The following is a 22,500-nucleotide window of genomic DNA, read 5'->3' as shown; positions in this document are numbered from 1 at the left end:
ATTTTTCATAAGGTCAGTGGATTAGGTGATACCTGTTTAAAAAGCATATAACACTTGGTAATATTTCAAATATGACACTAGTTCTCTTCCTCTGGTGTGAGAAGCATATAACAGAGCTCCCATTATGTTTCTTGTGACTTTGAATGCTGTATGCTATCATGGGTTAAAAGACGAGGGGGCGAAGGAGGACGAAGGGAAAGGAAGAAGGTGGAGTAGTGGGAGGGGGTAGGTGGAATGGGAAGGACGTGGTCGAGGAAGTAGGATTTAATAACCTCTTAACTGTAACACCTTCGATAGCTCAGTTGGTAGAGCGGTGGACTGTAGTTGGTTGTGAAGCAGACATCCATAGGTCACTGGTTCAAATCCGGTTCGAAGGATATTTTTTGTGGTTTTGAAAGCTCAGAGGGGATTCCATACAAACGTAATTTAGAGATGTAATTATTTTCATCAATAACTTTTTTCATATATATTATATATATATGTATGTATATTTACTTATATGCATACATAATGTATATATCTATATATACATAAATATATATACACATATGTATGTGTGTGTGTGTAATTCAGAAGTAACTGTGGTGTGTGTGTGAGAGTACGTGATAATTGTTTTAAATAAATAATTTGTAACATTTTATGATTCGACAAATTAAAAGAATACTGCTCTATCTGAGACTTTAAATGACAAATAAATTCTATAAAACTTGTCAGAATTATAAAACACTGATTCCGTAATAGTGGAATCAATGCACTTACATATACTTAGAGATGCAATGCTCGTGTCTGCTTCCGTTGCAACACAAGTACTACTGCGACTGAAAACCGTCGCCATTGGGAGCGAGTGAGCGGCGCGCGACGGTAGAGGCGAGGCAGAGGAAGGGAAAGCTGGAAGTGGTGCTTATAAGTAACAGCTCCTTCGATAGCTCAGTTGGTAGAGCGGTGGACTGTAGTTGGTTGTGAAGCAGACATCCATAGGTCACTGGTTCGAATCCAGTTCGAAGGATATCTTTTGTGGTTTGGAAAGCTCAGAGGGGATTCCATACAAACGTAATTTAGAGATGTAATTATTTTCATCAATAACTTTTTTCATATGTATTATATATATATGTATGTATATTTACTTATATGCATACATAATTTATATATCTATATACACATAAATATATATACACATATGTATGTGTGTGTGTGTAATTCAGAAGTAACTGTGGCATTTCAACAGACGATATTCACAATCATTTTAATAATAAACAGTAGAATAATACTGGTAGTTATGACATTAATAAGCTGATATCGGCATAGGACAAGATAGGGTAAGATGCACCCTTAGGGATAATCGTCTCCTGTTTTTTTTTCTTTTTTTTTTTCTTTTTTTCTTTTTACCAATTTTCTTGCCAGTGCCAACGCTCTGCAATTTTGGAAACTTCATCAACAAAAGACACGGGTGCTGGCTGCTGCAGATTTTTTTCTTGATTTTTCATAAGGTCAGTGGATTTGGTGATACCTGTTTAAAAAGCATATGACACTTGGTAATATTTCAAATATGACACCAGTTCTCTTCCTCTGGTGTGAAAAGCATATAATAGAGCTCCCATTATGTTTCTTGTGACTCTGAATGCTGTATGCTATCGTGGGTTAAAAGACGAGGGGGCGGAGGAGGACGAAGGGAAAGGAAGAAGGTGGAGTAGTGGGAGGGGGTAGGTGGAATGGGGAGGACGTGGTAGAGGAAGTAGGATTTAATAACCTTTTAACTGTAACACCTTCGATAGCTCAGTTGGTAGAGCGGTGGACTGTAGTTGGTTGTGAAGCAGACATCCATAGGTCACTGGTTCGAATCCGGTTCGAAGGAAACTTTTGTCGTCAATTTCGTTCATCATGATCTTCACCAGTAACGCCATAATCACATAATCATTTATCCACTTTTATTCAAGAGCATGAGCCACATGTGACATTATATCATATTTCTTTCTGTAAAAGGGTCAGTTTATTAGCTACAACGAGAACTGGATTATAGTGTACGGTTGATATATCTATATATATTCGTTTGTGCATTTCAGCAAATTAGGGAGATATAGTCTATAAAATGTAAAGCACAACCGTTCTATTCAGACGGCAATGCTAATGTGACTCTGTCATGATATAATTGTTCAAAGAAAAAAAATGTATATATAATGCATATATATATATACGCGCACATGTATATATATATGTATATGTATACATAGAGCTCCCATTATGTTTCTTGTGACTCTGAATGCTGTATGCTATCGTGGGTTAAAAGACGAGGGGGCGGAGGAGGACGAAGGGAAAGGAAGAGGGTGGAGTAGTGGGAGGGGGTAGGTGGAATGGGGAGGACGTGGTAGAGGAAGAAGGATTTAATAACCTTTTAACTGTAACACCTTCGATAGCTCAGTCGGTAGAGTGGTGGACTGTAGTTGGTTGTGATATATATATATATATATATATATATATATATATATATAAGCATCCAGATGGTGTGTGTGTGTGTGTACGTGTATTTACATATGTATAGGCCCATACAAACACAAACGCAGGTTATCCACAATAATAATAATTATGTTATAGAAATCATTTGTAACATTTCATGATTCGACAAATTAAAAGAACACTGACTTATCTGATACACTTTATATGAGAAACATATTCTATAATAACTGCTTGTGAAAATCATAAACAGTTGATTCCATTATAGTGTAGTCAATTTCCCCGTCCTTGCTCTTGCAGATAATTAGAGATGCAATGCTCGTGTCTGCTTCCGTTGCAACACAAGTACTACTGCGACTGAAAACCGTCGCCGTTGGGAGCGAGTGAGCGGCGCGCGACAGTAGAGGCGAGGCAGAGGAAGGGAAAGCTGGAAGTTGTGCTTCTAAGTAACATCTCCTTCGATAGCTCAGTTGGTAGAGCGGTGGACTGTAGTTGGTTGTGAAGCAGACATCCATAGGTCACTGGTTCGAATCCGGTTCGAAGGATATCTTTTGTGGTTTGGAAGGCTCAGAGGGGGATTCCATACCAACGTAATTTAGTTTCCTCTAGAGATTAATAATTTTCCATAATTTGTTTTCTGATTCAGCAGTAACTGTTACATGTCAGCATACGATATTCACTACCATTATGATAATAAACAGTAGAATAATAATAGTAGTAATATCAAAGCTGAGATCGGCATTAATGATAGGACTAGATAAGGTAAGATGCTCTCTCAAGGGTAATCGCCTTCCGTTTTTTTTTTGTTTTTTTTGTTTTTTGTTTCGTTTTGCATAAGATCAATGGATTTGATAATTCCTGTTTAAAGAGTATAAATCACTTGGTAATATTTCAAATATGACACTCTGGTGTGAGAAGCACAGAATGGAGCAACCAGTATGCTTCTTGTGACTTTGAATGTTGCATGCTATCGTGGGTTGAAAGGCCCACCCAATTGAGGAGAGGAAGAAGGAGAAAGTAAGATTTAATAACCATCTAATTGAAACAACACCTTCGATAGCTCAGTTGGTAGAGCGGTGGACTGTAGTTGGTTGAGAAGCAGACATCCATAGGTCACTGGTTCGAATCCGGTTCGAAGGAAAATTTTGTAATTTCGTTCGTCATCATTATCATTACCAACAACATCATGATCACAGTTTCGCTTATTCACCTTTATTCTAGAGCCAGACACATGTGGCTTTATAGTATAATTCACCAATGTAATAACAATAGTTAAATATGATAATTAGAATATTAACAACAACAATAATAATAATAATGGTAATATTAATAATGAGAATGAAAGCTATAGCAATATTATTAATAATTATAAAACTTATGATGATAAAGCAGTAATAACACACATGTATATACATATACATATATAGATGTTTTACACACACAAACACACATACGCACATATATATCTATATGTATATGTATATATGTATACACATATGTATATATATATATTTAAATATACATCTATACATACATGCATATATATATATATATATATATATATATGATACATATATATATATATATATATATATATATTTAAGGTATGTATATATCTATATAATTTTATACATATGTATATACATTCATATAAGTGTATTTATAGATGTAGATTCATATATATAAAATTATCTATATATATAGATAGATATAGAGAGAAATACTTATGTTCTTAAGTACACTAGATATGGTTACTCAATCTTACGTAAAACCGTTACATTGTACCTAATCCTAATTACATCGGAGTATTCGGAACCGAACAGGTGATTCGATATCCTTATCAAGTGAAGGCCTAAACCGCTACAGTGTGAGCCCAACTTCAGTATAAAAGCCACACGCCGTCTAAGGGGACATCCTCTTCCCCAGCCACAGCAACACCATGAAGGTCCTCGCGCTTCTCTTGGCCTCCCTCGCCGCCGTCAGGTAGCTCTTCCTCTCGTGATAATCTCTGGAGGGACGTCCCTCCACAACGCAATGCTTTCTTGAAACTGTGCTTGTTGTTTGACTTACAGGGCAAAGCTTTTATTTATCTTTGCCTCTTGTGGTTTCCCTTCTGCAGCGCCCAGACGGAGCCCTGGTGCCGCTGCGCCGCCTTCGTCACCTACGAGCACTCGGAGATCATGGTGTTCGAAGCACCCGAAGTCCCCATCGACTCCTGCACAGACGACGCCAAGCAGTGCAAGAACTCCTGCACCAGAGAGGTCAGTCACAAGGGGACATTCCTTCTTTAACTGTTTTGCCGTCGTCTGATAAAGGCAAGGGAAAAACAGGCAAAGACTTTGCAGCATCACTAATGGTGGCCTTGTGTTGCAGCTCAACGATTTCAGCAGCAACGGCGACCTGTGGATGATGCAGGAAAACGGCTTGACTGTTGGCCAGAACATCTGCACCTACATGGCCGACCATTTCTTCTACTTCATCCACAACCACAGGGTAAGTCAACCTGATCTATATGACAAAGCGAAAGAAAGAGGGAGAGAGAGTGGGGGGAATGTGAAGATAAAAAAGGATAACAGAAAGGATTACTTCCATTCGGTGAGTTTTGACCCCAGCACCCTATACGCCTTTTCGTTGTCGCTAAAACTAAGACGTAGATGTCCACTAAAACTAAACATTTTGCTCACGCAACGTTGCCCCTTTCTTTCTCTTCTGTTCATCGTCATCAAAAACGATGGAGATCGACAAGTAACCCTCGCCTTCTCCCGCAGGTGTACGGCTACTTCGAGGTGTGCGGAGGCGCCTGGGAGTACACAGGAGTCGCGTCGCAGCAGCTGCTGTGTTGCAACGGAGGCAAGCACGAACACTGCATCTCTAAGTAAATGCAAAATAGAAACTTTGAAACAGACTACACAACACTACCATGATTTAATTGGTCATCATTTCAGACAAACTGTATTAAAGAGTTTGAAATAAAAATAAATGCTTCACTCAACGCGGCCTTTTTATTCATCGGATCATTAAGCGGTACTGAGGATTTTCGTGTTGGATTATATTATATGATTTCTTAAGGTAGACGCGGTGATCATAAAACGTGGATGGAGTTCAAACAGACCAGAAACTGAGGCAGACATTGGCGAGTCCCAGCATACAAAGAAAGAGCAGTTTACTGGTTCTCTGTAATTCCAGTTGCAAAGTACGAGCCAATAAGGAAAACGGAGAGACAAACGATCAGCAGTGAGGGAAGCCTGCTGAGTGATCTCTTCATATCAAACGACTTAATGACTTGGCATCTATTACTAATTAACCAAGGAAACTCACGATATATCAGTTACAACTATTCTTACGGCATTATGTTTAAAACGCTGGTGCGGGCGCCGCAATTCAATCCCCAGGGACGGGTGCCGGAAGCCCCACACTCGCAATTCGTATCATTAAACTGCTCGGTCAAGCCTCTTCCCTGGGGACTTCTACGGGGACTGGTTGGCACGCCTGATGCTGACTTAATTACGATTTACAGCCAAATTTATAGTCAAGTTTTTTTGGGGAAAGATACTGGAATGTCACTTATTTACAATTGTCATGTTCATAATCGCTCTCAAAACCTTTGGTCGTATGTGAAAGTTCAGGGTTACCAACATGAGCCAATACTATATTTCATTTTTGACAAATCAGCCAGGGATTGCATATTTCTTACTTTCAGACTCGTGACAACTCTCCCGCCTCCCCGAAACACACACGCACGTATATATGTTTGTATATATTTATATTTATGTAAATAAATGCATATAAATGTGTATTTATCTAAACATTGTATAAACTTATATATATGTCTAATTATATACATAGGGTACTTGTATGAAGGCATGCGCGTCCAGTTACTCGAAATTACGTTTATTAAATGTTTTGTCAGTATAAACTTTCATATATTACACAAGCATCGATATATTCTCGTACAAGCACTCTTTCTAACGATTGCTGTGCATTAACGTGAATAAATCGAAACTTATGTTATAGATGAAAGTTTAAATTAACAAAACATGCAATAAATGCAAATTCGAGTCTTTAGTTCGAGAATACGTTTGGATGCACATACACTCATATATGGATATGCATATATACGAGTATTAAGAAGAAAATAAAAGTTCTTCTGATTACAATATGGTAATTATTAAATTGTCTGAAATCTGTAATAAAACATCGCAAAAATTATGGGGAAGTTTTCAGGAGCAGTTAGTCTTTAAAAAGTAACAATATATATAAATTTTACGTAATACAGTAAAATAAGAACCGTATACTATATCTTAGTGAGTATATTCTAAATTATAATTTTGCGGGGCTTGGTGCTCCTAGCTGCCCCACATTTGTTCCAGTACTATGCAGGGGCCCCGCGGGGCGAGGAACACCCTCAAACAATACGGAAAAGTGCGGGGGAGCTAGTTCCGGGGAAAGCCTGCCCCGCGGGGACGTTTATTAATACAGCCGTGGAAGTTACATGATTATTTTATTTGTGCGACATTGAAAATTATTTTTTTGTCTAAAGGGCCTGTCACACCTTAACGTTTTAGAGAAAGTATGGCTAGCGTATGGAAAACGGTGGCACACGCTCAAGGGCCTGTCACACCTTAACGTTTTAGAGAACGTATGGCTAGCGTATGGAAAACGGTGGCACACGCTCAGCATACGCTTGAATAAGTTATGGGTACGCTGCTCCATCGTTAGGGTACGTTGAAGTACGGTGGCGTACGGTGCCGTACGTCGTCGTACGCAGGGACAGCGAGAAGTTTTTGAGCATGCACAAAATTCTCGACGTATGCCAGCGTGTGGCCAGTACGTTATGCATACGCTGGGGATAAGTTAAAGGCACGTTAGGCGATCGTTGTCTTATACGCTCTGCATACGTCGACAACGCGCCGAAAAACGAAGAGTTCAGCGTACGCCACCGTTTAACATGTTTACCATACGCTAGCCATACGTTCTCTAAAACGTTAAGGTGTGACAGGCCTTTAAGAAATGCACTAGTAATTTGCCGTTATACTGACAAAACTTTTTAGAATATGGAAAAACCCAATTGGTTGCTACAGAAGTCTGAAAGAGTAGTTTAAATCTCTCTGCTCCGGTTATTAAACATTTCACTTCTAATATGCTTTGTGTACACTCCCCAGTGGGATATTAGAGGGACACTCATACCATGGTAAAGGGGCAATGATGCCTCGTCACTGGAAAACAAGAAGTTGACCAACTACGAAATGGCTGTGATTGAAAATTGCAAGAGAAAATCTTTGTTCACTAAGAGATTTCTTGCTTTTTCTTTGTCGTCGCCGTTGGGAGCGAGTGAGCGGCTCGCGACGGTGGAGGCGAGGAAGAGGAAGGGAAAGCTGGAAGTGGTGTCTGAGGTTGTCAGCTCCTTCGATAGCTCAGTTGGTAGAGCGGTGGACTGTAGTTGGTTGCGAAGCAGACATCCATAGGTCACTGGTTCAAATCCGGTTTGAAGGATGTTTTTGTTATCATATTTATCATGATCACCGCCAACAGCAAAATCGTTGTCTTTTCTTTACTTGTAATGTGATTCAGAACTATTCGTGAGACGCTGTGCGTTAATTAATATCATTGTTATCAGTATAATTATTATTTCTATTACAATCATAATTACCATTATCATTATTATAATAATCTTATGATTAAATATATCTTGACAAATCACTTGCATATCGATTACTTGAAATCCATTTTTTCAGTGGATGCTACATAGACAATACCCTTACAGGAAGTACACAATTTAACATGAACATATAGGGAACATCATTTGCATCTTTTATGCATAATGAAGAGTGAATGATACTAGTGCTTTCCTCTTTGATGCAGCTCAACGCCTTCAGCAACAACGGCGACCTGTGGTTAGTTTAGGAAAGCGACTTGACTGTTGGCCAGAATACCTGAACTTACACGACCGACCATTATGATTCAATCTACGTAATGGGGATGGGAAAAGTCAACTAAAATATCATGATAAAGATTACTTCCAATCAGTGTTGCTGAAATTCCCTAGATCTATCTGTTCACAAACTCAAAATCCGTTTCGCTCACCCTACATTGCCCTTTCTTCCACTAAGCAAGAACATTTCTGGATCAACAAGCACCTTTAGCACTGATTTTGTACAGCTAATCATACGGAGTGACAAACGCATCAACCATGATGAGAAAAAAAATATTTTGCAGGGCTAATTTATGCAGGCCTCCTTAAGATATCTACCTAATACGATTTTTAAAAATTAGTATTTTGTTTCTATCTGCGAAATATAATTGCTCATTTGAATTATCTCTAACAACTCTTATAACAGACTATTATTCGCTCTCGGTACTGAGGAAGTGGTTTATATTTTTGATCTGCAGTCGCCTTTAATTATATAATTTACAGCTAATATGTTGTATTTACACTCCAGTATTAAAGTACAAGTGCAGCGCCGTTACTACGGCAACGAGACAATTCTTGCCTCGCCAGTGGAAAGAGAGAATATTTAGAAGTAGAATAGAAATTCTCAATGAATTATCTCTACTTTCTGGTCAGCGATGCCTAGGCTTAAAACGCTTAAGTGATTCCAAATCACCTGGACATGAAACCGTCGCCGTTGGGAGCGAGTGAGCGGCGCGCGACGGCGTAGGCGAAGCAGAGGAAGGGAAAGCAGGAGGTGGTGCTTGTAATTAACAGTCCCTTCGATAGCTCAGTTGGTAGAGCGGTGGACTGTAGTTGGTTGAGGAGCAGACATCCATAGGTCACTGGTTCGAATCCGGTTCGAAGGATAATTTATCATAATCACCACCAACAGCAAAATCATTGTCTTTATCTGTATTCGTGAGACACCCCGGTGCTGATTATAATCACCATTCTTATCATCGTAATGACCATCATTATCACAGTCATGATAATTATCACTGTCATTACAACTTTAGTGCTTCTGAATTTAACTATGTAAGGAAACCAAACTTAACTGTGATAAGTTCTTATCGATTAGTTGAAGTTCATAGTTTCCAGTAGTTCTACGTAGATAATATCTTTATAATGCCCAGATAATAACATCAACATGGGCAACTTTACACAATGAAAGTTTATTTCCCTTCTGCAGCGCTTAGACGGAGCCCTGCTGCAGCTGCGCCGCCTTCGCCATCTACGGGTCCTCGGATATCAAAACAGACAAATCCTAATATTCACTAATGACGTTGAAGGATTGGTTTATATATATGATATACAATCGCATTTGATTATGGTTTCACTTCTACTATCCTTTCTTTACCACAGGAATTTTCTTAATCTTGAACCCGAAGTAGAATTCTCACAATATCTTGGTCGGTAATGCCTCAGCTTGAAACGATGTAAATAAATCCAAAGTCACAGACTTGAAAACATCACCATGAGGCCTTCATGCTCCTTGTCTCCGTTGCTGCTGCGGAATGAAGCAGAAAGGGAGCAAGTGAGCGGTGCGCGACGGTGGAGGCGAGGCGGAGGAAGGGAAAGCTGGAAGTGGTGCTTACAATAAGCATTTCCTTCGATAGCTCAGTTGGTAGAGCGGTGGACTGTAGTTGGTTGAGAAGCAGACATCCATAGGTCACTGGTTCGAATCCGGTTCGAAGGATACTTTTGCATTTATATAAACGTATATATACTAATATATATATATGTATATATATATATATATATATATATATATATGTTTGTGTGTATGTGTATGTGTGTGTATTATATATATATATATATATGTGTGTGTATACATATATATATATATGTATGTATATAGCATATATATAATATATATGTACACATATGTATATAACATATAATATACACACAGAGGCATGCATACATGATATATAAATATGAATATATATGTATATATACATATATATATATATATATGCATATACATATATAAGTGTGTATGTATTTCTTACATATATACACATACACAAACACATATATATTTACATATACACATATACACGCACACTTGTGTATATATATTCACTGTGTATATACATATATATATATATATTGTTTATATATACATATACATGTACATATATGTATATTTATACACACACACACGCACACACTCACACACACACACACACACACACACACACACATATATATATATATATATATATATGTATATATAACTAGTTCTTGACTTTTGTGTTCTAAGCATAGGTATCACTGACGAAGAAATATCAAGAATTCTCTTACAGGATCAAGATTTTCTCCGTGGTACTTGGAGAAATTCTTGTTTACTCTGGCGAACTAAGAATTGCCTCGTTACCACAGTATCTGTGTCCCTCATTTAATGCCACTGCAGATCAGAAATATAAAGCCCTCCTTCACTACCTCCAGTTTCTCAGTATAAAACAAAACAGAGCGGCTTAGAATTTGAGTAATTTTTATCTGTATGCGAACACTGCCATGATTTGCTGACCCAGCTAACACTGATGCAGTGCCACCCTACGGCCACCATGCCAACTGAGCACATTGCTCCGAGACTTGAAGCGGCAAGAAGTCCCAAAGGTAGGGAGCCATGGCTCATGCTGTGTCAAAGATTCCGGCTTCATATCAATTCCTACCGCCTAACCCCTGGTTCCGAAGGGTATCTTTGGAGAGCTGAACCCCATCAGTCCGCCTCCCCAGTTCCTGGTAGTCAGGAGTACCTGATTACCTCAGGCAGTCACTCGAGGTGAGTGCCAACTCCACCCGCCCCGGTACCACCCGAAACAAAGCCGAGCGGCGGGCTACAGGGCCCGGCATGCTGGGTTTGTGCCCACTGGGTCGAAGGCAGGGCGGGTATCCCCTGCTGCGGGCTGAGGGCCCCGCAACTTGCTTAGCTTGCAGGGTGGGATGCAAATTTACCCTTAGCCACAGCATCTTTTCATCTGACTAGCTGCCAGTGCGTCTTCACTTAAGTTTTTGTTTTCTACTTGCATTAGGGATTGCATTTCACTGCGTTATATGTATTGTTACAGTCCCACGGTGGGGTACGAGAGTGACGCTCTCACTATGGCAACAGGAAAATTCTTACCTCGTTAAGGGTAACAAGCCTTTTTCTTTATACCAAATGCTGCACGGTTATTGATAAAGATACCGAGAAAACATCTTGGATCTACTAGATAATTCTTGCAAATTCTTATACTTAAAACGTTGGATGTCTGCAATCTAGAACCGAAAACTGTCGTTGTTATGAAGTGTTACTACGGACTTATATAATCTTCTATTGCTAATGAGACGTTGTAAATATATTTATTCATATATATGATTTATTTGTATTACGATACTACTAAACGTTATTCGCTATTTGGCAACTGATAAGGGCGATCGAGTGACTTCATATTATTTGTTTTATTTTTTTAAGTTGTGATATCAGCATCATGCTTAATGTTTATATATTTACTCACATTTACTTATTCACTATCTAGGGCTGAATGCAGCTGGAATGGTGAAGCAACTTTATGATTTATTAACTGTAAGGAAATGCACGTTTGGCAACCTTTCAGGCTTCTTGAGAGTCTAACAGAATTTTACGTTCACTGACATTCATTTTCGGTTGATTTCATGTCGAAACTGTTCGTATTGTGCTTCGTACTCCACGATTTCTTTGGGGTAGGTAACGTAAATGGCGTATGTGGTTACATAAGTATATGTATGCATGTGCAAATGATTTTGAAAAATGCACATTTCTAATGTTATCAATGTCATTGTAAAAAGTCATTATACATTCTGCAAAAGCATAATGAATTAATATGCAACTGCATGTGACGATAGTACTGATAATGAGTACAATGACAAAAGTATCCTTCGAACCGGATTCGAACCAGTGACCTATGGATGTCTGCTTCTCAACCAACTACAGTCCACCGCTCTACCAACTGAGCTATCGAAGGTGCTACTTATTATAAGCACCACTTCCAGCTTTCCCTTCCTCCTCCTCGCCTCCACCGTCGCGCGCCGCTCACTTGCTCCCAACGGCGACGGTTTCATGTCCAGATTTTAGAATTATTCAAGCGTCTAAACTTAGGCAACGATGACCACGAAACAGAAAGAATTCACTAAGATTTCCTCTAGACATTCCTAACTTTAGTTCTGCGGTAGGAGGTAAAGTTTCCGTCTTCCGATATCTTAAGTAACAGTAACGAATTTCCTGCATATATTACTTAGCCCTACGAAATATTTAAAAAGTTTGATGCGGAAATCTTCAGTACCGCTTAATGATCCGATGAATAAAACGGCTGCGTTGGGTGAAAATATTATTTTAATTTTAAACTCTAATACAGTTTGTCTTTCTTTGTGTAGTCTGTTTCAGGGTTTCTTGCAGTTATTTAGAGATGCAGTGTTCGTGCTTGCCTCCGTTGCAACACAGCAGCTGCTGCGACGCGACTCCTGTGTACTCCCAGGCGCCTCCGCACACCTCGAAGTAGCCGTACACCTGCGGGAGAAGCCGAGGGTTACTTGTCGATCTCCATCGTTTTTGATGACGATGGACAGATGAGAAAGAAAGGGGCGACGTTGCGTGAGCAAAATGTTTAGTTTTAGTGGACGTCTAGTTTAAGCGACAACAAAAAGGCGTATAGGGTGCTGGGGTCAAAGCTCACCGAATGGAAATAATCCTTTCCGTTATCCTTTTTTATCTTCACATTCCCCCCACTCTCTCTCCCTCTTTCTTTCGCTTTGTCATATAGATCAGGTTGACTTACCCTGTGGTTGTGGATGAAGTAGAAGAAATGGTCGGCCATGTAGGTGCAGATGTTCTGGCCAACAGTCAAGCCGTTTTCCTGCATCATCCACAGGTCGCCGTTGCTGCTGAAATCGTTGAGCTGCAACACAAGGCCACCATTAGTGATGCTGCAAAGTCTTTGCCTGTTTTTCCCTTGCCTTTATCAGACGACGGCAAAACAGTTAAAGAAGGAATGTCCCCTTGTGACTGACCTCTCTGGTGCAGGAGTTCTTGCACTGCTTGGCGTCGTCTGTGCAGGAGTCGATGGGGACTTCGGGTGCTTCGAACACCATGATCTCCGAGTGCTCGTAGGTGACGAAGGCGGCGCAGCGGCACCAGGGCTCCGTCTGGGCGCTGCAGAAGGGAAACCACAGGAGGCAAAGAAAAGCCAATTACGAAAAGGGGATTTGCCCTATAAGTCAAACAACAAGCACAGTTGTTTCCAGAAAGTATTGCACTCCAGAGATTTTCACGAGAGGAAGAGCTACCTGACGGCGGCGAGGGAGGCCAACAGAAGCGCGAGGACCTTCATGGTGTTGCTGTGGCTGAGGAAGAGGATGTCCCCTTGGAAAGCGTGTGGCTTTTATGCTGAAGTTGGGGTTCACACTGTAGCGGTTTAGGCCTTCGCTTGATAAGGATATCAAGTCACCTGTCCAATTCCGAATACCTTGATATGTTTTTTTAGATTAGCTTCAGTTAATAGGTTTATGTAACGGTTTTTACATAACATTATTAATAACATAACACTATCTCATATTCAGTATTCACATGCATATACAAGGGCTTTATCTTTTTGTATAGACATGTTACACGTACACACATATATAGCACCGAATGTATACGTACATACTCTATATGTATATATGTATATATGCATGTATATACCTACTGTATGTACATCTATACATATATAATATATATGCGTGTGTATATGTATATTTGAATAGGTATACATGTATACGTGTGGACTGTATATATGTATATATATCTATATACATACATATGTGTATATGTATACCGTATACATATTTATACATGTATGAACGCACCTATCTAATGTATATATATATTCATATACTTAAATAGTAATACACACACGCACACACACATATGTATACATATGTATACACATATAGTGTATATATATATTCATATACATAGGTATTAATACACACATACACGCACACACAAATATATCAAATATATATATATATATATATATGTGTGTGTATACATATATATCCATATATATATTTGTGTAAGTATATGTATCTAAGGTCCGTCACATTAAGAGGACACTATGAATATGTTGTCGGAGGTAAGAATAATGATGAGCATGATGACAAAATTATCCTTCGAACCGGATTCGAACCAGTGACCTATGGATGTCTGCTTCACAACCAACTACAGTCCACCGCTCTACCAACTGAGCTATCGAAGGAGCTGACAATCTCAGACACCACTTCCAGCTTTCCCTTCCTCTTCCTCTTCCTCTCTCCCAACGGTGACGTTTTCCAGTCGAGCAACAGCTGCGTTCAATATTTCGATTTGTGTAGAGCGTTTCAAGCATTAGCATTTTTTATTTAAAAATGTGGCTGATTCATTTTTAAAATAAAACCCCTTTTTCTTGGCATTCTTAGCTATAATCCGTGGTACTTGTTATAATCCTGAATTCCACTGAGATACGTATTGTGTTATTAACATGGTAGCGGTGTTGGTCTTGTGCCTCAGTGTGGAGAGCAAATAAAACATTAGATTCAATTCAGTTCAGTGAAGGCAAGCTCGTGTCCTTAAATACGTGATTTCAGCGTGTTTCAATTGTCTAGATGTGTCTCAGTTGATTTATCAACACTGGATATTTACTGTGGTAGCCGAGCTGCTTACCCTTGCTCCGTTCCTCGCAGGGTAAGAAGCATTAGCCATACCCTCCTTACCAATCAGGCGGCAGTGGTGGGAGGCCCCTGTCTGAGGAAGCGTGAGAGCTCTCACTCCTGAAGACAGAGCAACAAGGCGGCACCGGGCGTGTGACGGCGCTTGCAACAGCGGTCAGCACAGGCTGTATTGTCGTGAGATGCCACGCACGGTAACCTAGTCTCATTATACGAACAGTTTCCTCAGCAACCATGGATATTGTCCTAGAAGTTGCCAGTGGCTCACAGCCTGTGGCGTTACTTCTCCGTGGAGCTCAGGACATCGGCCTGTCCTGCAGCTTCCAATTTGAGCCTTGAGACCCTCGGTTTGTCTGAGCGGCCACGGTATTCGGGGACGCCGTTATCGACCAATAGGCTCAGTTCGCAGTATGATTATAAAGTCCCAGTGCTATTTCATATCCGGAAAAAATCCAAAGAAAACAATTCAATTGCTCTGTATAAGATAAATATATATATATATATATATATATATATATATATATATATATATTTTGCAGTTGCTGGTTCTTTTAAAAGAAGATGTCAAGAATAGCAATTGATATATTGCGAATTTCTTGCAGAAATGAGTGGTACCTGAAAAATATTTTAGGAGCTTGATTTAAAAATTTCAGTCAACAAGCATTTTTTTAGCATGCGTTTGGTAACCCGTAGTGAAATTCCAGCTGAAAACACCCTTAGAATAGTCGCTCTCGTTTCGGTTCTTTTTTGCTGACAAAAATTTAGCACATTATTTCCAAGTGGATTTTGAGGAAAGTGGTAACTGCTGTTTTTTTCTATATTCTGGGACTGGACAATGGCTGCCTCAATTTCTGGTTTGCCATAACATCTAATGACATGGAACAGTTTTAATATCTAATTATCCCGTCTAATTTAAGGAATCACTCTTTTCGTATACATAATTACATAAATACACAAAAAATATTTTCTGTGTTTGTGCATGTGTGTATTTGTGTGAGGATATGTATATGTGCAAACTATTGTGAAACCGTTAATGGACAACTGTCATTAAAAAGGATCCATTCTTAATATGTTTCCATTTAAAGAGAAGATAAAAACAAATATTACTGACATATATTTATTTCATGCCTGCATTCTGCTCGGCTAAATTTCCTTAAAAAGTAAATTTAAGAAGTACTACATTAGTAATGATTGTAATGATTATTATTATAACAAAAACAACAATCAGTACGGTAGCGGGTTTGGAACAATATATGGCAAATACAGAAGAGGAGGAGACTGTGGATATACCATTGGGGATGATAATAAGCACAATGGCAAAATTATCCTTCGAACCGGATTCGAACCAGTGACCTATGGATGTCTGCTTCACAACCAACTACAGTCCACCGCTCTACCAACTGAGCTATCGAAGGTGCTACTTATTATAGGCACCACTTCCAGCTTTCCCTTCCTCTGCCTCGCCTCCACCGTCGCGCGCCGCTCACTCGCTCCCAACGGCGACGGTTTCCAGTCCGAGATCTTGGATTGATTTGAGCGTTTTAAGTATTGGTGAAAGAGAGCTGGCACCGCGACTTCAAATCAGCAGAGCTATTTGATAGACCGAAGGCATAACAACGCAGTCCAGATTCTCAATATGAAAAGAAAAGATATATTTCGGAACACCTGATTATTTTAGAGTAGAAGAGGACTAAGTTAAGAGTAACAGCTACATATATATTGCGAATTTCCCACTTAGATAAGTTGTACCAGCAAAATCTGCTAATAGTTTGTTGCGTCCATTTCACACATGACGTTATCTCTTCAATTTTATATGCGTTTATCACTCCGTACTCTATGCCTTACAGAATCAGAGTGCTCCCAATGCTTGCTGATCCAGCCATTATCAGCTGGGATAACGTTTCTTTTCAGAGATTTCTGGTATGTCTGAGGTCTACTTATGCTAGGTATTTCAGTGTTTTATTATCGCGTCTACATCAAGAAAATACTCTTCTATCTTCTTTAGGTTATATTGATTCACCACGATGAATCCTCCGATATATAAAACGACTGTAGTACATTAAAATAATTTATTTTCATTCCATATTCTATAAAACACATGTGTGAAATGATGACCAATTGATTTCATGAGAGTGTTGTGTAGTCTGTTTCAAGGTTTCTTTGTTGCAGTTACTTAGAGATGCAGTGCTCGTGCTTGCCTCCGTTGCAACACAGCAGCTGCTGCGACGCGACTCCTGTGTACTCCCAGGCGCCTCCGCACACCTCGAAGTAGCCGTACACCTGCGGGAGAAGGCGAGGGTTATTCCATCGTTTTTTAAGAAATGATTTTGATGGATATTTCATGATAGCGATGAACAGAAGAGTAAAAATGGGTGATGCATGAGCGAAACATCGTGATTTGGTAGACATTTACGTCTCAGTTTTAGCGACAGCAAAAAAGAGTATAGGGAGCTGTGGTTCATGAATTGGAAATGACCTCCTTCGTCATCCTTTTTTTATCTCTATACTTCCCAAACTCTCTCCCTCTCTTTTACTTCTTCGTAATGTATAACACGTTGACTCACCCTGTGGTTGTGGATGAAGTAGAAGAAATGGTCGGCCATGTAGGTGCAGATGTTCTGGCCAACAGTCAGGCCGTTTTCCTGCATCATCCACAGGTCGCCGTTGTTGCTGAAATCGTTGAGCTGCAACACAAGGCCACCATTAGTGATGCTGCAAAGTCTTTGCCTGTTTTTCCCTTGCCTTTATCAGAAGACGGCAAAACAGTTAAAGAAGGAATGTCCCCTTGTGACTGACCTCTCTGGTGCAGGAGTTCTTGCACTGCTTGGCGTCGTCTGTGCAGGAGTCGATGGGGACTTCGGGTGCTTCGAACACCATGATCTCCGAGTGCTCGTAGGTGACGAAGGCGGCGCAGCGGCACCAGGGCTCCGTCTGGGCGCTGCAGAAGGGAAACCACAGGAGGCAAAGGTAAATAAAAGCCAATTACGAAAAGGGGATTTGCCCTATAAGTCAAACAACAAGCACAGTTGTTTCCAGAAAGTATTGCACTCCAGAGATTATCACGAGAGGAAGAGCTACCTGACGGCGGCGAGGGAGGCCAAGAGAAGTGCGAGGACCTTCATGGTGTTGCTGTGGCTGGGGAAGAGGATGTCCCCTTGGATAGCGTATTGCTTTTATGCTGAAGTTGGGTTCACACTGTAGCGGGATAGGCCTTCGCTTGATAAGGATATCAAGTCAGCTGTTCATTTCCAAATACTTTGATGTAATTGGGATTATGCACAACGCATAAGGGGTTATGTAACAGTTTTCCCTAAACACACAAATATCGCTATGTGTACAGATATGACATACACAAGTATATATGTGTGTGTATGTGTTTGTATCTATGCATATATATATCACATATGTTGTAGATAGATATATAGAGTGAAAGTGAGCAATAGGTACATTTGATTTCATGTTATGAGAAATATAAATTGAAACATTTGGAAATGGGCCGCTGAAAATGGCCAGTAAACCTTCTTTGAGACTGCCATTGCCCCCTCCCCTTACCACCACTTCAAAAAGTAGCATAGAGGAAGTAACCCCCTCCCCCCCGCCGATGCAAAGTGAACCACGTCCGTATAAAATTCATTATCTAAACCTTCCCTTTCCCCTCTTCACTTCCTCTCTTTCTATTCACTTGGTTTGGTGGAGTTGGTATAATCTTCGTTAGAGAAAGAAACGAAAAAAATCACGAAATCATAAAGTAGTCTAAATATGTTTGGATGGAATTCATTAACCGTATGTGGTAGCACGGGGTGATTTTAGCTTTTGAAATCTCATTGAACTGATCTGGATGACTTATATGGACGTTAAGGGATGTTTCAAACAATGGAAATTTCGAGTTAGAGAATTATTCTTCGAACCAGTGGCCTATTTAAGTCTGCTTCAGAACCGACTGCTGCTGTACACCGCTCGACCACCTGAACTATCGAAGGAATTATATTTATGAAATTATTAAGGACTTTTTCTAATACGAACTTCCTGCTGCACCACCATCGTCTTCTTTTGTTTTCTCATCACCTCCTGTCCCGTCTCCTCCCCTTTTCCCCATTCCCTTCCCCCTTCATACCCCCCCCCCTCCCTGAATCCCTTCTTCCTCCCTCCCGCTTCCCTCCATCCAAATCTCCACCTCTCTCACCTGTCCTCCCCCGTCACCCCTTCGTCCGCTGCCCTCACCCCCCACCCCTATCATCACCCTCCCCTCATTACCACGCCCTCTCCCGCCTCAGAAGAAGCCGGTATCATTTATCACGACGGTCTCATGTCCGGTATGGAGCATCATTTTTTTCATTATTTGTCTTTTTCTTTCAGAACACACGCACACATACATACATACATACGCAAAAAAAAAAAAAAAAAAAATGTGAGTGTAATAATAGTAATAAATTCAGCAACCAATATAATTACATTTATAGTAACAGTAATGATAAATAACAAAATATCACTGATACTACTGCTGCTACTACTTTTACTACTAATTATAATGATAGTAATAGTAATAATGAAGGTGATATTAATAATGAAGGCAATGATGATGATGGTGATGATGATGATGAAGATGAAGATGAAGATGAAGATGAAGATGAAGATGAAGATGAAGATGAAGATGAAGATGATGATAATGATAACGACTTTACTACTACTACTAATTATGATAACAACACTAATAACTATCATAATAATAATAATCATAATAAGGACAATGGTAATAGCAAAGAGATAACAATTATAGTAACAGTAATGATAGTAATAACGAAATACATCAATCAGTTTCATTCCTTTTATAGCAACAGGTAATGATGAACAACAAAATATCACTACTACTAATACCTAATACTCATGATGATATGATGATAATAGGAATAATAATCATAATAATGATAACAATGATAACATAAGCGAAAACACCCTATTATAGTGTTATCTCCTTCGATAGCTCAGTTGGTAGAGCGGTGGACTGTAGTTGGTTCAGAAGCAGACATCCATAGGTCACTGGTTCGAATCCGGTTCGAAGGATAATTTTATCTGTTTATTTGTTGATATCCCCCCCCCCCCCTCTCTCTCTCTCTCTCTCTCTCTCTGCCTCTGTCTGTCTACCCCCCCCCCTCCCCCTTCTCTTTCCTTTTTTTACAGAAGAATCATTCCTTATCTACGATCACTTTTTTTGCTATTGCCTATGTATTTTTTTTTACCATTATTCTATGTTAGCCCAATAAGCTATCATATCACTGGAAAATTAGAAGTGATAGTAGTATGTTGATATCTATAATGCTACAACACACCTGTGTTTTATCAACACCTTATTCATATTAGAAAACGAGTAGATTTTCTTTGATTTAGGATAATGTGTTTACCAAATATGTAACTGAAATCCGTGTTAATTTATAATTTCTATCAAGATAGCAATCTTTAATTACAGAACATATTGCTAAGTATGATAATGAGGGTGATGACAATTTTGCTGACAGTTATGTTGCCTGATATGAAAAAGATAATGGTGACGATTGTTGCAGTAATGACGATAATAACAATAATGATGATAACATCAACGATGATGGCAATAATACTACCACTATCACTGACAATCAGGATGATGACGTCAGAAGAAATTACAATAATAACAATTGAATGATGACAGTTATACTACTGATAAAATAATAAAAATTGAATGATGACAGTTATACTACTGATAAAATAATCTAAATTGAATGATGACAGTTATACTACTGATAAAATAATCTAAATTGAATGATGACAGTTATACTACTGATAAAATAATCTAAATTGAATGATGACAGTTATACTACTGATAAAATAATCTAAATTGAATGATGACAGTTATACTACTGATAAAATAATAAAAATTGAATGATGACAGTTGCACTACTAATAAAATAATAAAAATTGAATGATGACAGTTGCACTACTGATAAAATAATAACAATTGAATGATAGTTACACTACTGATAACAATAACGATATTAATAATGGATTTTTTAATCAATATTACTACTATTGGTACTACTTAACAGTAAAAATACCCTAATCGTTACAATTAACAATAACGTGCCAAAAAAAATTCATAGCATTCTGAACCGCGCCATTTTGTTCGCGTTCGGACTCGGCTGCGTCTTCCGCGTCGCGCCGCCGGGGAGGGCGTGGTCGAGGGAGGTGGGAGGAGGCGAGTGGAGGCGGGGGAGGGGAGAAATGGGGCGGGGGGGGGGAAGGAGGTGAGGAAGGGAATATGAGATCTCACAAGAGTAACGTTAATCTGTTTCCTTTGGCCGAGCGGTTCTGAAGCAAATATCCGTAGGTCACTGGTTCGAATCCTTTTCGAGGGCTATTTTGCACCATTTTCATTTGAGTAATGATAAGCATAATACAACTCCCCATATGGTAAGCAGTAATAGAAGTAACAACAATGATACCGAGGCCAAGGATAAGCATAATCATCTTCATTAGGGTCATCATATCTAATATTATAAATAATATTATAATAATATCTATCATCATCATCACTGAGTTATGATTACCACCAAGTTATCACTTTCTTCATTAATTTATCTACAGATAGTTTAATTCGCATATTTCATACTGGAGGCAGAGAGATGAGGCGGGGGTGAAAGTTGCGCAGTACGTGATTCATTTTTTTTCTCAAAGTGAAGATATTCATGACGAAATCATTTGCAACTGTTCCGAGTTCGAATCCGTTGTTTCTTAATTAGTATCTGCTATTTCCTTTTTTTATGGTTATATATTAACGAGTATCATAATGGCCATATCTTTATGTGGTATGGTTATCTGCAGTATTGTTAGGCATATTTCTCTGTTATGAATGCCGTTACTGACCTAGTAACCGCAATTTTATGTTGTCTGCCTGTTTGTGTGTACACATACGTACATACCAGCTTCAGTTGCTAAAAAAGTTTTAGATTTAAAACAACAAAAAACAGTTCATTCTCACACATACATATGTAAACATAAACATATATACACATATAGATATGTATATATACATATACACACATATATGTATATATACATATATACATACACACATGCACACACAAATATATACACACACGCGTTTATATATATATACCTTCTCTATCTCTCATTATCTCTCTTTTTATATATATATGCACGTATGTATGCGTAATCACACGCAATATATACATATATATACGTGTATGTGTGTGTTAGTGTGTATATTGTATGTCAATGAATTGTACTGATGTCCATGGCGATACTGAAAATAATGACAAAAATTATCCTTCGAACCGGATTTGAACCAGTGACCTATGGATGTCTGCTTCACAACCAACTACAGTCCACCGCTCTACCAACTGAGCTATCGAAGGTGCTAC

At 39.1% G+C, this 22,500-nt stretch overlaps 1 long non-coding RNA gene and 13 other non-coding genes across 14 annotated transcripts; 9 read left to right on the top strand and 5 right to left on the bottom strand.

The window, feature by feature from the left end:
* The first annotated feature begins 287 nt into the window (after positions 1 to 287).
* Positions 288 to 377, top strand: Trnay-gua. The gene is given in 2 exon segments: positions 288 to 324; positions 342 to 377. It is a non-coding gene; the product is annotated as a tRNA-Tyr (tRNA).
* A 539-nt stretch (positions 378 to 916) lies between these two features.
* Positions 917 to 1,006, top strand: Trnay-gua. The gene is given in 2 exon segments: positions 917 to 953; positions 971 to 1,006. It is a non-coding gene; the product is annotated as a tRNA-Tyr (tRNA).
* A 756-nt stretch (positions 1,007 to 1,762) lies between these two features.
* Trnay-gua lies at positions 1,763 to 1,852 on the top strand. The gene is given in 2 exon segments: positions 1,763 to 1,799; positions 1,817 to 1,852. It is a non-coding gene; the product is annotated as a tRNA-Tyr (tRNA).
* Positions 1,853 to 2,903: 1,051 nt separating this feature from the next.
* Positions 2,904 to 2,993, top strand: Trnay-gua. Its single transcript is given in 2 exon segments — positions 2,904 to 2,940; positions 2,958 to 2,993. It is a non-coding gene; the product is annotated as a tRNA-Tyr (tRNA).
* Positions 2,994 to 3,498: 505 nt separating this feature from the next.
* Trnay-gua lies at positions 3,499 to 3,588 on the top strand. Its single transcript is given in 2 exon segments — positions 3,499 to 3,535; positions 3,553 to 3,588. It is a non-coding gene; the product is annotated as a tRNA-Tyr (tRNA).
* Positions 3,589 to 7,851: 4,263 nt separating this feature from the next.
* Positions 7,852 to 7,941, top strand: Trnay-gua. Its single transcript is given in 2 exon segments — positions 7,852 to 7,888; positions 7,906 to 7,941. It is a non-coding gene; the product is annotated as a tRNA-Tyr (tRNA).
* A 1,215-nt stretch (positions 7,942 to 9,156) lies between these two features.
* Positions 9,157 to 9,246, top strand: Trnay-gua. Its single transcript is given in 2 exon segments — positions 9,157 to 9,193; positions 9,211 to 9,246. It is a non-coding gene; the product is annotated as a tRNA-Tyr (tRNA).
* A 740-nt stretch (positions 9,247 to 9,986) lies between these two features.
* Positions 9,987 to 10,076, top strand: Trnay-gua. Its single transcript is given in 2 exon segments — positions 9,987 to 10,023; positions 10,041 to 10,076. It is a non-coding gene; the product is annotated as a tRNA-Tyr (tRNA).
* Positions 10,077 to 12,279: 2,203 nt separating this feature from the next.
* Positions 12,280 to 12,369, bottom strand: Trnay-gua. Its single transcript is given in 2 exon segments — positions 12,280 to 12,315; positions 12,333 to 12,369. It is a non-coding gene; the product is annotated as a tRNA-Tyr (tRNA).
* A 350-nt stretch (positions 12,370 to 12,719) lies between these two features.
* Positions 12,720 to 13,296, bottom strand: LOC125035127. The gene is made up of 2 exons (XR_007115741.1): positions 13,180 to 13,296; positions 12,720 to 12,911 (listed from the first exon to the last, which is right to left on the bottom strand). It is a non-coding gene; the product is annotated as an uncharacterized LOC125035127 (long non-coding RNA).
* A 1,254-nt stretch (positions 13,297 to 14,550) lies between these two features.
* On the bottom strand, positions 14,551 to 14,640 carry Trnay-gua. The gene is given in 2 exon segments: positions 14,551 to 14,586; positions 14,604 to 14,640. It is a non-coding gene; the product is annotated as a tRNA-Tyr (tRNA).
* A 1,773-nt stretch (positions 14,641 to 16,413) lies between these two features.
* On the bottom strand, positions 16,414 to 16,503 carry Trnay-gua. The gene is given in 2 exon segments: positions 16,414 to 16,449; positions 16,467 to 16,503. It is a non-coding gene; the product is annotated as a tRNA-Tyr (tRNA).
* A 3,556-nt stretch (positions 16,504 to 20,059) lies between these two features.
* On the top strand, positions 20,060 to 20,149 carry Trnay-gua. The gene is given in 2 exon segments: positions 20,060 to 20,096; positions 20,114 to 20,149. It is a non-coding gene; the product is annotated as a tRNA-Tyr (tRNA).
* Positions 20,150 to 22,404: 2,255 nt separating this feature from the next.
* Positions 22,405 to 22,494, bottom strand: Trnay-gua. The gene is given in 2 exon segments: positions 22,405 to 22,440; positions 22,458 to 22,494. It is a non-coding gene; the product is annotated as a tRNA-Tyr (tRNA).
* Between the last annotated feature and the right edge of the window lie 6 nt (positions 22,495 to 22,500).

Source organism: Penaeus chinensis, chromosome 19 (assembly GCF_019202785.1).
Source record: "Penaeus chinensis breed Huanghai No. 1 chromosome 19, ASM1920278v2, whole genome shotgun sequence".
NCBI classification, from domain to species: Eukaryota; Metazoa; Arthropoda; class Malacostraca; order Decapoda; family Penaeidae; genus Penaeus; species Penaeus chinensis.
This window is presented reverse-complemented; position numbering and strand designations above follow the sequence as displayed.